We start from the raw sequence: 12,199 nt of genomic DNA, 5'->3' as shown, positions 1-12,199 counted from the left end.
GAGGGCCGAGGTAGGGGGCGAGGCCCAAGATAGCGGGCGTGGCCTAGTATGTGCAATATGTGAATATGTATGGTATGTGGTAGGGTGGGGAACTCACTAAGCTTCGTGCTTACGGTTTTCAATTTTGGTTTCAGGTACTTCCGATAGCGGAGGGAAGAGCTCGGGGTGATCGGATGGCACACACCATAGATTAGATAGCCTGGGAATGTTTACTATGATAATGAATATGTGTTTTGAAAACGTATACTCATATTATGTTTTGGAATGATGACTTTACTTTAAGTAATGATTTATTAAAAGAAATTTTCAGTCTGAAATTTTGGGTCGTTACAAGTTGGTATCAGAGCCTTGGTTTGAGGGATTTGGACATGCTCTCGAGTGTGTCTGAACTCAAACCGAGGATTTGGTATGGGGGTTTTCAAAACAAAAAGATAGTTTTGTAAAAAGAGAGTTTCGAGAAAGAAAATGGTTTTAGAAAAGTAAAAAGAATTCAGATAGAAAAGAACTTTGAAAAGGAAAAAAGTGTGGTGCATGCAATCAACTGAGCTCAAGTAAGTACCCCAAAATACCCATACAAGTCTATGTCTTGATTATCAGTTAATAGAACAGCATGCTAGATTAGGACTAAGGATCTACGGAGGATGCCTTATGTTCCTGTTATATGTGTTTTTGATCTGCATGATAGTGCAAAATAGTCAGTAGTAGGATAGCCTGATTAGGTCATTCCTGAGTTTATGAGTTGTGTTGCATGCTAGTTCAGATTCTTGCTATGTGGATATGATTGCTTAAGTATGTTATGGTTAGATTTTCCCTTGTCTGAATGTTGCTTGCTTTGTGCATTGTGGGATTCTAAGTGATGGGAATTAGCCATTAGGTGGATACGTCACGTCACATGTGATCAGGGTTGAATAATCTCAGAGTGTTGGATTTGGTCCTATTGTGCAGCTCTTGTTTGAGTCCAACCGTTGTAGGAACGAGTCTTTTACTTGAAGTATTATCTGAGCCTCGTCACATGTGATGGTATTGATGTGTGTAAACCTCACTTAGTTTTAAACCTACTTTAATTATCAAATAACACACAAAAGGCAGTGAACCTATCAATTGTGGTATAGCTAAATAAGCAGGGTATCGAACACAGGGAACGGCAAATTAAATTAAAAACTAATTCTATCTAAGTTGATTAAGAAATAGGGGTTTTTCTATCTAGTTTTACAAGACTAGAAACTTACTAACTATAACTAATTTAAGACTAGAAAATAACGACTTAACTAGATTCAATAATTGGAAAGGAACTTCTGTTTAGTTCAACTCGGTTAACTCGATGGTTGATTTCAAGGTAATAGTGCAATGGATTAATTCTTTCGTTGGTTACCGATTCAAGTGATTAGGTTCATGTTCACTACCCTAATCCTTAGCAAATAAACTAACTCAAACAGTGGCCAATTGCTTAATTTAATTATATTTACTAGATTAATTATTCGGGTTAAGTTAGACTTGCAATAGCTAATTAATTTATTATGTTTAATTAACCTCTTGTTTGATGGTCATCTTACAAGCTTGCACATGAATTTACTCAATTTTTTTATTAATTCTAGTTTCATATTCATTAATCCTAGACATATAGTATAGTGGTCACATATCATATGAGGTCAATAATCAATAGATGTTCATGCTAATCAATTATCTTCCTATCAACAGAAAATTAATTATTATTCACACACAAGGTTCTTTAGCAAGCTAAAATAACAAAAATTCACCAACTTGGAATTAATCCTACCAATCAATCAAACCATATTGTCAACTTTGTATCCGCAAACAGAAGTCTAAAGGTTTTAGTTCATAATTAAAGTAAATAACAGCAAACAAACAAAGTCAAGTTGCTTAATCATATTGATAAAACAAAAGAATAAGTAGAATGATGAAAGTGTGCCTTGATTACTCCCCGGAATTGAATTCTAGCTTTCTTTGTAGACTTCTAGGGTTTTTCTGGCTTCTCAATCGCAGCAAAACACTTTTGAATCGTCCTAGAACTCCCTCTAATCGATCTGTGGAGTTATCTTTAAATAAGCGAATCGACTCGTCGAGTCAAGTGGTGACTCGTCGAGTCTCTCTCACATTCCTCGTATTGCGATAACTATCTGGAATTCCGAGTCATTATCTTTCTGATTCCTCAACCGGACTCGTCGAGTAGGCTATCTGACTCAACGAGTAGGTGGCATTTTTAGTGTTTTTCTTCTTCATTCCCTTCTCGACCTCCTAACCGCTTCTCCTGCTTCCTTTTGCATCCGAGCTTCATCTTTGGACTGAAAAACATAATTTAACACTTTTAAGTACCTTTTGTCCATTATATGCGATAATTTAGCTAATATATGAATAAAAAACTATACTTAATACACACTAAATATGCACATATCAAAATACCCCACACTTGACTTTTGCTTGCCCCCAAGCAAAACTGAATTTTAACACATTAGAATTATGTATGACAACTCCAATCTAACCCAACCATTATGCCAAGACCTCAACGCATGCATTTGTGTCTAAAATTTTTCCTAAAGAACCCCCCATACTCCAAATACTCACAATCCTCATAAACATTTGCCCACTCACCCCGAACTATGCTCATTTTATGCAACCCTCCGAATCCATCCTCAGAAAACCTCGTTACCCTCAAGGTATTTTTAATTGAGCAACCCAGGCATACATATTCTAGAATTACAACTTTTCGATACCACTATGGAACTCTTTGAATTCTTCACTTCCTTGATAATTTGATCTTTAATTTCTTTGAATTCACCAACTTGTATTGATTTATTTTTGGTATCTTCAACTTTTTGAATTTAGAACTTTGATCTTTTCATCTTTACTTTAACTGCTCCAAAATTCGTACAACTTTTCTTGTAATTCTCTCTTTTTTTTACATGTATACCTCACTTTTTTCACTCAAATCCCTACATGCTTAAGCAGGGGCGCTCAATCTCAACCTTTATTGGCTAACGATAAAAATTTTTCTGGATACATTTCAGGTTTAGGCTGCTAAACATATTGCATCCCTCAGGCTGAGCAATGTCGTGTTTTTGTCTCATGATTTCACTGGAATAAGGAAGCCACAAATGCACTAGAACGTATATAGGCTCAACTAAACATTTGGGTTTTCATGCAATTATCAACACAATTCTAACATGGAATCCTAATTTTTTACCAAAATTTTCTAATTAAGTCCTAAGTAATACTTTGGGTATGCAAAATTTTTTAAAATTGACTATAAAATTGAGTATTATGTAACCAACCCCCTACCCCACACTTATTTAATGCAATGCCCTCATTGCATATTGTGCATAAAAACATAAAAAAAAAAAAAAAAAAAAAACTAAAGAGGAAATTGGAACAAACTCCCCTGGGATAGCAGTGGATAGGTTGATCACTTTCATTTAAGCTCCAACTTCAATTAAATTTAGACATGGTAACATCTCATCCATGCCTTGGGTGTCTCGTGTCGTGTGGGTCGCTCCAAATACACGGAAATCGGTGTAAGATCTTCAAGAATGGATATGGAAGAATAAGTGAGCAAGTGGTACACTTAGCAGCATCGAATCAGCAGTTTGTCGGTATAAAAAATGAATGACTCGTCGAGTCATATGGTCGACTCATCGAGTACCAGTGCGCCATCTCAGAATATGTGGAAATACAAGGCGACTCGTCGAGTTAGTTGAGTGCACTCGACGAGTAGGCCACTGAACAAAAAAAATTGGTATTTTGCAACTGTCTCAACCTCTAAGAACTTCTCTAACTCTTCCTCACGTTTAGACTCAATTGCTCATACCCCTAGGGACCGGACTCGACACTTTGACGTTAACGTTCCGCTTCCTTGACTCGCTTTCACTCGTGATAACACCCATTCGCTATAACTCTAAACGCTTCCTAAGCAAGCATACCTAATCCAATCCTGAAAAATAACTAATGCATACAATCATTAAACACAATAAAGTCTTGAACAAGTCACACACACCAAATGATAATAATAAAAAAAAACAAAACAGAAAATAAAAATTGTTTGATTAAAACACAAATCAATCTTCTTCCTCATCATCATCCGCGGCGGCTCCACTTCCTCCGGCACCACTTCTTCTCGCACCAATCACCTCATCCCAAGACGGAATAAATGGGTAATTTCCACCATCAATATGTGGGATATTGAAGTGGTCAAAAAGTCAGATATGAGATTGGTTGCTAAAATTCAACCCCCGCGCCATTTGATCATGTAGCCGCCTCATCTCCACATTGTACCAATCCATTAGCACGTCTTCATTCTCAACCGGAATCACTGGCGGCTCGTCCTCCACATCCCGCTCTCTTCTTGATCTTACCCTCCTTCCCGGTGCTTCAGGACCAACAATGGGGTTATCATTCGGGATGGCATAATGACCACCTCCATAATCTTCAATAATCCTCGCTCTTCGAAAAAGAATGGGATTGAACGAAGTTGCAGGGATCAATGTCATGAAGTTCCATGCACCGCGGTTCATCAACCCGAATGAGTTGGCCAACCGGGTGACAAACATCCCACCATTAATTCGGGAAGTTTTGCGATCTTTGACCGTGTCACACCCCGAAAACCAAACGCGAAAACGTCTCCGGGGTTGACTCCAAGTTGAGTATCAAATCCAATCTACATAGTAAGCAAAGTAAACAACCATTACATTACATATCAAAGTTTACATTTGTTCAAAAGTAAAGTTGTACATTCGTAATACATAGTATATATGAACAAAAGTAGAGACGAGTCTTCTGTACGCTCCGTCTTCTCCAAAAGATTCGCTAGGTATCTGTCTAATGTTGACCTGAGAATACAAGCAGTTTGAAAATCAGCATAAAGCTGGTGAGTTCATAAGATGTTTGCTTTGTGAAAATGTACGAGTTTCCTTTGGTTTACCGAAAAGTTGTTATCCTAGAAAAATCCTATATTTTCTTAAAAGAGAAGGTTGGTTAATTGTAAGGTTATACAATTCTGATTGTTTAACTATGATCCTAGGAAAGTTCCCATACTTTCCTAATTGTATATTACTAATTGTGAAAGATGTAATGTTATTCAGTTTGTTACTCTTTCTAGTTATATAAGTGTTACCCAGGAAAGCCCCATGCTTTCCTGCATGTTGGTTTCTAATGTGAACGATGTTAAAGATGTAAAAGATGTAAACGTGATTAAGTAATGTTTTGTTTTCCCCAGGAAAGTCCCGTACTTTCCTAAAAGCAATAGTTAGTTATTGAACTTCGATATACTGATTTATTTCCTTTCGTACCTATTGTATTAACTAGTTATGCTGATATCCTAATGGTAATATTTCGGAATATACTTAGATTCACATCTTCATATTCGTGTTCTTATTCTTAATTAGTTATTATTGTACTTATTTGTGTTCGTATTCGTATTCGTTACTGTATTCGTTTCCTTATTCCTACTCCTATTACTATTTGTATTCGTATCCGTATTCGCAGTCGTATTCGTATTCGTATTCGTAGTCGGATTCCTATCCCTAATCCTACTCCTAATACTATTCGCAGTCGTATTCATATTCGTTCTGTCCCTAATTATAGTTTCGTTATCCATTCTGTTCCTAGTTATAGATGTGTTATTCGTTCTATTTCTAGTTGCAGTTTCGTTATTCGTTCTGTTCCTAATTATAGTTTCGTATTCGTCCTATTCCTAGTTATAGCTTCGTATTCGTATTTGTTTTCATTTTCTTAATTAGTTATAATTGGAAATTAGTATAAGTTATTCGTAGATTATGAAACATAGTTTAGATTAGAGCATTTTATCGAGAAATCTCTGATTAATTTGAAAGCTAAATTCGTAATTCGAACTATTTGATAAACACAGTTATTGATATTAGAACATACAGAATGAAAACGATTAAACTGAAAACAATAAGTTTGAGTACAAGATTTCCTTGTACTTTTGCTTGTATTCCCCCCTGAAAACAGTGAAAACAGTTGAAGAAGGGTAGGGGTATGAACTCACCGGACGAGAAATGTGGCGATTTCGGATGCTAAGTGTTGGTCCGGGGCTTACAAACACACGAGGTTCCTAAGTATAATGTAAAGATACACATTTGTATCTAATTAGGACTTAGATTGGTTATTTGGTAGGGACAATTGTTTCTAGTCGCGATAACACCCCAATACAAGTGTTTAGAGGGACCCGGGTGGCGTTTAAGGATGGGAATTGAAGCGAGGGACTTGGGACTTGAGTTTACTCCCCATGAATAAACTTATACAAGAGTTTTTGGTCCAAAACACCCATTCCCCATGAGTTTACGGCCGTAAACTCATGGTGGGGTGGTTTATGGTGCAAATTTGGGTCATAAATGGATATGGACACTTGGAAATGCTTGGAATAATTTTACTTAAGGCTTGGATTGAATTAAAAACACCATTTGCAACACTTAAGGGAGTTTATGGCCTAGGCATGGGATCTTTGGCCGTAAACTCTCATTTCTCCTTGATTTAGTGTTTTTAAGGTGTTAAAATTAATCACATGTGATTCTAAAAATTCCCAGAAGCCTAGAAATGAGTTTGGGGCACCATTTGACACCCTTTTATGAGTTTACGGCCATGAGACATGTTCTATGGCCGTAAACTCTCAAATGTGGGGTTTTGATGTTTTTAAAGCCCTAAAACTATTTTTGGTTGGTCCTTTGATTTATTCCAAGGCTTTTGGTGGTGTTGGATGGTTTTCTAACACCTTAGGATTGAATTTATACCCATTTATAAGGAGTTTACGGCCCAAGCACATGCCTTGGCCGTAAGCTCACAAAAACCCCCCAAAAATTATGTTTCAAGTGTCCAAATGGTAATACCAATATTCTATAATTCATATCTAAGCCTTGTTTGTGGTTTGGAAGGGTTTAAGGTCAAGAAAACCCTAGTTATATGAGTTTAAGGCCCAAGCACATGCCTTGGCCGTAAACTCCTTCAAACCTCACAAAATCCATGTTTTAAATGTTTAAAGTCCATATCTTGAAGTCATTTAGCCATATCTAGGTCCCAAAATTGTCAAGGAGGGGTTTAAGGGCTCAAAACCCTTCATTTTTGGTGTTTACGGCCTACGCACCTTCCTGGGCCATAAACTCATTTGTCATGTCCCATTTCATGATTTAATCTCGAATTTGGAAGTCAAATAAACTATACAATGAGATTAGGAAGTTACCTTAAGGATTTGAGACCTTAAACCTGAGTTTTGGACCCTAAATCTTGGATTTTTGGAGAGAGGTTAGAGAGAGTAGAGAGAGAAGGAAAAAGCTTCAAATGGATGCTAAAACACGTTTATATAGGTCCTAAAACTTGGATGCGGTGGAATTCTACCCGATACCGGCATTAAACGGGGCTTTAGGTCGCACCCGATTAAGTTTTCATCACCCGGCAGGAATGTTTCTAACTTTTTGAAGTGAATACTTTTGGGTTAATTTCATGAGTTCCAAAGGGATTTGAACACTCATTAAATTATAATAAACATATAAATTTAATTAATTAACCCAAAGCGAGAAAGAAACAGATCGACTAACGACAAAGTCTCACGGGTAGAACAAGTTTTCGACGATAGAAAACTTCGGGTTGTTACAGACCACACCCTCCGAGAGATATGAAGCTAAACACCAAGGAATGTTGCAAAAGACTCCGGGTGTAATGATGCTCCATAAATAGAAGACGTCGAGGTTGGAAACCTTGTCATCATCTTTTCTTTGATTGATGGTAGATGAAATAAGGCGGTGTATGAGGCGGTGTGTTGGGGATCGGATGCTCCCTTCCTGTGCAGACTTTGGGATATAAACTTTGTTACCAATAGTATTCCACCAGCCCGTACTCGTAACTCCCTCGGGAAACACCATATGGGTTTGTGCCAAAAAGGCCCGAAAGATGTTTGTTGAAACCAAGGGCTGATCGTAGATCCCTAATCGACAGGCAAGATCCACCACAGAGCATTGACGAAACTCGCCCCCAAGACAAAAACTAAAGCTGGCCGGGTGATAAACATCCACTCCCCCGGTGAAAGATACCGTGGAGAAAAACTCCAAACAAAGCTTCAAATAAATCGGCTCTTGAATACGGAAGACCCAGCTCAACCCGTCACAGACCATTGTTTCGCCTTCATGGTGAAACTCCTTCAAAAGGTAAGGAGCTAATTCCTCCTCATATCGAACATTTTGCAGCCACTCCCAATCTATCCGGTTGGGCACATAAACCTCCTTCTTCTTGATATCAGCCAGCTTCTTCTTCCATAGCCGCAGTGTCGAAGCGGACTCGATTTGTGGGAAGTTTAGCCATGGAAAATCCCCTTGGTTGCCACTGGAACTTTGTCCCCTTCTGAACATGATTTCTGCAAAACAAACACACAAAACCCAGAAAACACAGAATATAATTAAAAAAAATTATGCTATATGTTACTCGACTGGACTCGTCGAGTCCATGTCCGACTCAGCGAGACGCGCAAACTGCACGAGTCAGTCGACGGGTCGATGAAGATTAGACCATAAAACCTGGAAATTTTGTCAAGGGTTTTGTCTAAGCACTTAGTATTAATGTATTAAGGCCAAAATAAGCATTCAAAACAACATAATTCATGAAAAATCAAAACCCTAGAAATTTAGTACTTTTCAAAAAACGAGTTTTTCATGCAATTGCTACCATAGATGGCCTTATAATCATGTTCTTAACAGAAAACAAGAAGAAATTTGTTACCTTTTGAGATTGGGCTTGAGAAATTTGAAAGAAACTTGAAGAAGAATGATGAATGCTTGAGAGAGAGAGAGAGAGAGAGAGAGAGAGAATGACAGCACCCGACGAGTATGTTTGTGAAAATTGATTCTTAGGGTTAAAACCCTAGTTACCCATTGTAAAAGTAATTTCGAATTTTTCTTTTCTGTAAATAATACCGACTCGTCGAGTCGTGGTTAGACTCGGCGAGTCTGGTCGCGGATTCATGTTTTTTCTGAAATCCATATGGACTCGTCGAGTATTGGTCAACTCGGCGAGTCGCTTAAAAAAATGCATAATTTTCAAAATTTTGCTATTTATTGTAAATCATTTCACCCCACACTTAACCTATGCACACTCTCAAGCAGACATGTTCGATGATTTGGAAGATTAAGATTCAAAAAACGAAAGGAAAATAAATAAAAAAAAAACTAAAAAGTAAAAGAAAGCAAACTCTATATAATGGGTTGCCTCCCGCCAAGCGCTTCTTTTTAAGGAGTCATTAGCTAGACTCCTTCCCATCTACGTTTCGTCATCTCCGAGCATCGGGAACGCACGCCTAAGTTTTTGTGATTTGTACTTGGTCTTGTAAGCGTGGATCTTTTTTTTGTAAGCCCTTTTTAATGCATCTCTTTTCCTTTTCACAGCCTCATCCTCAACTGCTTGGGCTTCCCTTTTCCTCTTTTTCTTCTTTACCCCCTTCTTTTTCACCTTCTCTTGAACCTCCTTCTCTTTAAATTTAATTACTTCACATTTCATGATGGTCCGTGCTTTAGGTTTAGTAGTGAATAGGTGATCAACTTCCTCCCTCCTTTCCTTTATCTCTTCGTTCGTTCCAGTGCTTAACCCATCTTCGAAATGAACCGTATCAAGACATGCTACATCGGCGTATTGAACTTTTCTTCCCTTTTCTCCTTCTGCTGTTTGTTCTTCTAAAGAATCATGTATATTATCGAAATCCAAGGTATGTGAAGAACTAGTGACAAACATATCTAAGTCGGGCAAGTTTTTGCCCAAGTCGACTGGACTCGTCGAGTCTATTAAAGTGACTCGGTGAGTCGGAACGAATTCCAACAATTCTTGGGTTTTTTCTGAGTGGGCTCCTTCCAGTAGCTTTTCTAATTCATCCAAGTCCTTGTTAACATCTCCTTCTTCTTCAGAGTGTATCACAAACTTGCTTGGATCCTCTTTTAGCAAACGTGCAAGCTCTTTTTCTAATATCTCATCATCCAATTGGATCATTGAGACTTCTTCAATCTTTTCTTCTTTTTGCTTGATTCTTGGAATAGCTTTAAACGTCACAGCCTCATCACCCAGCCTTAATGTTAATGTAGACTCACATATATCAATTAAAGCACACGCGGTGTTCAAGAAGGATCTCCCCAAAATAATTGGAATTTCGGGGTCTTCTTCCATATCAACTACCACGAAGTCTACTGGGAAAACAAACTTGTCAACTTTTATAAGGAGATCTTCACAAACACCTTGTGGATGAATTATTGTCTTGTCCGCCAAATGGATCTTCATATTCACCGGTTTTGGTTATGGTAAATTCAACTTCTTAAAGAATGAAAAAGGCATCATATTGATGCTTGCCCCCGAGTCAGCTAATGCTCGGGTGAAGACCTTATTACCAAATTGGCACGGAAGCACAATATTTCCTGGATCACCCTTCTTTTCAGGTAGCTCACTCATTAATACTTTTGCAACTTTAGCCAAATCCTTCCTATCAGCAAAAAGGCCCTTAAGCAAGTTGAAGTATTTAGGTGTTTGAAGTATTGTTTCCACAAATGGCACATTAACTTGTAGAGCGTTAACATGATTCATGAAGGTTCTATATGCTTCTACTTTTTCTGCAGGCATGGCTTTGATTGGGTATGGCAGCGGAGGCTTATAAGGTTTCGAAGAACTGACAGGTGTTTCAATTTCGCATGGACTCGTCGAGTCCAATGGAGTGACTCGGCGAGTCGGGTCGGGTTTTGCTGGCTCCGATTCTTCTACCTTTTCTTCCTTCTTCTTGGAGATCCTTAGTGCTTCTGTAAATTTTCCTTCACTGTTGGAGGTTATTACGCTTACGTTCTCCATTCTTGGATTGGGTTCGGTGTTGCTCGGAAGTTGGCATGGTCTTCTTTCATTCACTTGATGTGCAAGTTGTCCCAGCTATTTCTCAATGTTGAGAATGGATGCTTGCTGATTCCTCAACATGTTTCTGGTTTCTTGCATTGCTACATCATGATCATTGTGTCTTTTCTCGGACGCGGTTATGAATCTTGTGAGCATATCTTCTAAATTGGCCTTCTTTTCCGTCACTGGCTCTTCCTTTTGATAGAATCCCCTCTCCCTCTGTTTGTATTTCTCCTCCTTAGCCTTTTTATATTCTTCGTATGGGAGCCATTCCTTCTTCGGTTTCCTCAAATCTTCATCTTATCTATCGCCACTGGAATAAAATACTTGAGCCTTTTTATTTCCGTTTTCGTCTCGATCACAATCCTTGGTGAGGTGGGGGCCGCCACAATTTTCGCATCCTACCCTAATAGCATGGATTGTTTGATCCATTTTCATCATTCTTCGGTCTAGGCTATCGAGTTTAGCTATTACCGCTGCCATGCTATCGTTCACCGAGTTCACTGCTCCACAACTCACTTCATTCCTCGGATTGTGGTATTCTCTAGAATGCTTGGAGAATTCTTCAATTAATTCCTTTATTTCCGGAGGTGGCTTTCTAGTGAGCGGGCCTTGTGAATCGAGTAGTTGCCTTGTAGTGACATTAACTCCATCATAAAAGATGGAGACCTCTTGTTGGCTATTAAGGTCATGATGTGGGCAATTTCTAAGTAGGCTCTTGTACCTTTCCCAAGCTTCATAAAGAGATTCTCCGGGTTGTTGCTCGAAGTTGGCAATGGCTTTCTTCAGCTTGGCTATCTTGGAAGGTGGGCAAAAATGGTCTATGAACTCTTCTTTCATCTTGGCCCATGTGGTGACCGATCCGGGAGGGAGTGACTTTAACCAATCTTTTGCAGCTCCTTTAAATGTGACACAAAGCATGCGAAGAAGCTGGATCTCGCGAGGCACATTGGGTACATTGAAGTAATCTGCCACATCATTTACTTCATCCAAGTGCTTATAGTCTTCGTGATCCCTCCCGTGAAAAGGAATCTCCTTGAGTTAAGCGAGAATATGGCCCTTTAGCTCAAAAGTAGCGGTTGCGGGAATTGCGGGTTGCACAAGTCCCGGGCCGGTGTCATCACGCATCCTCTTCTTCCATTCCCCCATGGGGATTTCGTCAATATTAGCCATAGTGGTGGCTAAATCGTCTTCAAACTCGGATGTGTGCTCGTATGTGGGCTCGTTTTCATCCTCGGTCTCGTACTCGGTGTCTTTTTGAATCGGCTCTTCGATTGTCAACGATGCACTGGATGCTCCTGATTTGCTGCTCCTTTTCTTGCTA

General features: G+C 38.8%; 1 non-coding gene across 1 annotated transcript; it reads left to right on the top strand.

Annotated features, from left to right (window-relative positions):
* Positions 1–11,560: 11,560 nt before the first annotated feature.
* Positions 11,561–11,667, top strand: LOC145013621 (small nucleolar RNA R71). Its single transcript, XR_013665169.1, has one exon. It is a non-coding gene; the product is annotated as a small nucleolar RNA R71 (small nucleolar RNA).
* The last annotated feature ends 532 nt before the right edge of the window (positions 11,668–12,199 follow it).

This window comes from Lactuca saligna, chromosome 8 (assembly GCF_052625555.1).
Source record: "Lactuca saligna cultivar CGN05327 chromosome 8, ASM5262555v1, whole genome shotgun sequence".
Classification (NCBI taxonomy): Eukaryota; Viridiplantae; Streptophyta; class Magnoliopsida; order Asterales; family Asteraceae; genus Lactuca; species Lactuca saligna.
Note: the sequence above shows the minus strand (reverse complement) of the source record. Positions and strands in the feature narration are given on the sequence as shown.